Source organism: Oncorhynchus mykiss, chromosome 9 (genome assembly GCF_057628025.1).
Source record: "Oncorhynchus mykiss isolate SJ-2025 chromosome 9, ASM5762802v1, whole genome shotgun sequence".
NCBI classification, from domain to species: Eukaryota; Metazoa; Chordata; class Actinopteri; order Salmoniformes; family Salmonidae; genus Oncorhynchus; species Oncorhynchus mykiss.
This window is the reverse complement of record NC_143030.1, coordinates 33,162,980-33,166,788: the sequence shown is the minus strand read 5'-3', so window position 1 is coordinate 33,166,788 and position 3,809 is coordinate 33,162,980. Positions and strand designations below refer to the sequence as shown.

At 41.0% G+C, this 3,809-nt stretch overlaps 1 pseudogene; it reads right to left on the bottom strand.

Annotated features, from left to right (window-relative positions):
• Window positions 1–328: 328 nt before the first annotated feature.
• Window positions 329–1,494, bottom strand: LOC149980882 (uncharacterized; annotated as a pseudogene).
• Between the last annotated feature and the right edge of the window lie 2,315 nt (window positions 1,495–3,809).

The following is a 3,809-nucleotide window of genomic DNA, read 5'->3' as shown; positions in this document are numbered from 1 at the left end:
TGGAATAATGTGTCAAAATCAAAAGCAATAGTCATTATCTGGTGTGGACACCAGCTGCATTAGTACTGCAGTGCATCTCCTCCTCATGGACTGCACCAAATCTGTGAGATATTACCCCACTCTTCCACCAAGGCACCTGCAAGTTCCAGGACATTTCTGGGGGGAATGGCCCTAGCCCTCACCCTCCGATCTAACAGGTCCCAGACGTGCTCAATGGGATTGAGATCAGGGCTCTTCGCTGGCCATGGCAGAACATTGACATCCCTGTCTAGCAGGAAATCACGCACAGAACGAGCAGTATGGCTGGTGGCATTGTCATGCTAGAGGGTCATGTCTGGATGAGCCTGCAGGAAGGATACTGCATGAGGGAGGAGGATGTCTTCCCTGTAACGCACAGTGTTGAGATTGCCTCCAATGACAACAAGCTCAGTCTGATGATGCTGTGACACACCGTCCCAGACCATGACAGACCCTCCACCTCCAAATCGATCCCGTTCCAGAGTACAGGCCTCGGTGTAACTCTCATTCCTTCAACGATAAACGTAAATCTGACCATCAGCCTCGGTGAGACAAAACCGCAACACGTCAGTAAAGAGCACTTCTTGCCAGTCCTTTGTGGTCCAGCAATGGTGGGTTTCCGCCTATAGGCGATGTTGTTGCCGGTGATGTCTGGTGAGGACCTGCCTTACAACAGGCTTTCAAGCCCTTAGTCCAGCCTCTCTCAGCCTATTGCGGACCGTCTGAGCAGTGATGGAAGGATTGTGCATTCCTGTTGTAACTCGGCCAGTTGTTGTTGCCATCCTGTACCTGTCCCGTAGGTGTGATGTTCCGATGTACCGATCCTGTGCAGGTGTTGTTACATGTGGTCTGCCACTGCGAGGATGATCAGCTGTCCATCCTGTCTCCCTGTAGCACTGTCTTAGGTATCTCACAGTACCGGCATTGCAATTTATTTCCCTGGCCACATCTGCAGTCCTCATGCCTCCTTGCAGCATGCCTAAGGCATGTTCACACAGATGAGCAGGTGAGTTAGATGAGTCAGTAGAAAGGCCTCTTAACTGTCCTCAATTTTCTTAACTGTGACCTTAATTGCCTATCGTCTGTAAGCTGTTAGTATCTTAACGACCGTTCCACAGGTGCATTCATTGTTTATGGTTCATTGAACAAGCATGGTAAACAGTGTTTAAACCCTTTACAAAGAAGATCTGTGAAGTTACTTGGATTTTTACAAATTATCTGTGAACGACAGGGTCCTGAAAAGGGACTTTTCTTTTTTTTCTGAGTTTATTCGTTTCTTGGGCTTCAAAAGTTGTTAGAATTCATATTTGCCCAATATAGGCTGTATTTCAATAAATTTAATGAATTGTAGGCCCTATTTCCACTGAGATTTGAAGGATATTGGGGTGACGATAGTGGGGTGACGAAAGAGAATTATACTTTTCTATTCAAATTAAATCCTTCCATTACCTTTTGTTGTACCTGGCAACACAACATTCTTAGCCCACTGCTCAAATTGATTGTAAATATCACAGCAGCCACTAGCCATTAAGCACAAGCTATTCAACAATGTCACACCAGGACCATAGTTTACTTTGTATGTTTCTATGTTTTGTTTGGTCAGGGTGTGATCTATGTTGGATGTCTAGTTTGTCTGTTTCTGTGTTTGGGCCTGATATGGTTCTCAATCAGAGGCAGGTGTTAGTCATTGTCTCTGATTGGGAACCATATTTAGGTAGCCTGTTTTGTGTTGGGTTTTGTGGGTGATTGTCTATGTTGATTGCTTGTGTCATCACAGTTCTCATTTAGCGTCACGGTCGTTATTTGTTTATTGGTTTGTATAGTGTGTTTCAGTGTTCAGTGTTTTCTTTATTAAAATTCATGATGAACACACACCACGCTGCATTTTGATCCTTCTCGCCTCTCCTCTTCAGATGAAGAGGAGGACGTCCATGACAAAAACGTTTTATTCTAAAACATATTACACTACTGACTAATGCAACCAAACCATGTTACACATTTTAATAATGCAACAATTCACTAGCATGTATGTGAAGACAATTAATGGGTTTATTTTCTTCATCAAGGAATGTCAATAATGAATGATTAATGATTGTAAAAATTACCAGGCTTCATTTTTATCAATATCATGCATCTGAAAACGTGGGTACAAGTGAATTCACTGCAATGATCTGTTTTATATGGAAGCTCGCTCCCCCCCCCAAAAAAAGATTTTGCAATAGTTGTGCACAATTAGTCTGCGCTTTAGACTGATCAATTGCAGCCTACTGATAACAAACACAGCTGCAGATAGCCAGCAGAAGCCTATGTGTTCTGATGGGCCTGACCATGATAAACGTAACGTCATGTTTTAATAGCCTACATGGCCTAAAATAGGCCCATTTATTTGTGTTCTGAGAAAAAGGTGAATGTGATCCAATTTGCTTTGTATTCACACTTTCGTGGCTAAGCGACCTAGGTCTTTTTAAATCTAAAATGATTGACTGTCATTTTTTAATCAACACAATAGTGATGACATTCTGTATGAGTGTCTTTTAAATTACAGAGGCGAAGGTCTACACGATGCAACCCTGTATACAGTGAGCTCTGTTTGTTTGTCTCTTTGTCTTTGTAAAGGGTTTTAATGCTTTCATCCTTCCAAGGGCCAGGAGTGTTTTTTTTAAACCATATGACCTGTGAGCGTTTCCGGGTAAGTCTCTAAGAGGTTTCCAAACATGGATTGTAGAATATTTGCTCATTGTTATTTTCAAAATTCTTTAAGCTCTGTCAAATAGTTTTTTGATATTTGATAGACAACCATTGCGAACTGGCAACAGACAAACAGAGAACACAGGTATAAGTACACTGAGGGTAATAGGGAAGATGAGTGATACCTGGAGGTGATGGAGACAATCACAAGGAAAGGTGAAACAGATCAGGGTGTGTGACACATCCATCTAACTTGACACAAATGTGGCAAGAATTTCACTCAACATGGGCCAGCATCCCTGTGGAATGCTTTCGACGAATTGAGGCTGTTCTGAGGGCGAAATGGTGGAGTGAAACTTAATATTAGGGAAGTGGTCCTTAATGTTTTGTGCACTCAGTGTAAGCATTATGTTTATAAATTAAATATTGTCAAGGCTTCTTAAAAATTTGACATTACAGTATTCAGACAATCGTCAATGGAAATTGTGAACCGTCTGTTCTACCATTAAACTGATTTTCAGATTCCATCTCAAAGAACAAAATACTTTAAATAGCGGTACATTATGTATTTACTACTGTGAGGTGGTCCGATTAAATGAGAGATGGGACAAATGGTAGCATATCTTGACTTGTTTTAGGCCCGTAGGCTATGAACCCTTAAGAGTCAGAAAAGAGGAGCAAATCATTCTGCAATGATCATGGGAATGAAATAATAATCAGAAATATATTTTAAGTTATTTTAGAATGCAAAAGATAAAATAAATAGATTTTCGCTCTTCTCACTAACAGCAAATGATTGCATCTTCTTCTTGTATTTAGCTAATAGATTTTTTGTTATGAATAACGTCATATATTCCCCATTTGCACTAGGTTACTTTTGCATTCTTGCAATGCAATACTTCAACTACTATAAACTGTGTGTTTGCATGGTCTAAAGTTTGTGAGAGGATAAGGACATTCTGACATCAAGTTCTGTTTTTATAAATGCCAACTTTTACATGAAAACTGGCAGACACATTTTTTGGGCCATATTTTGTGCGTACGCAACATTTATAAATGAGGCCCCGATCGCAACCCAATTGGAGATTCTGGAGTGGTGCCTG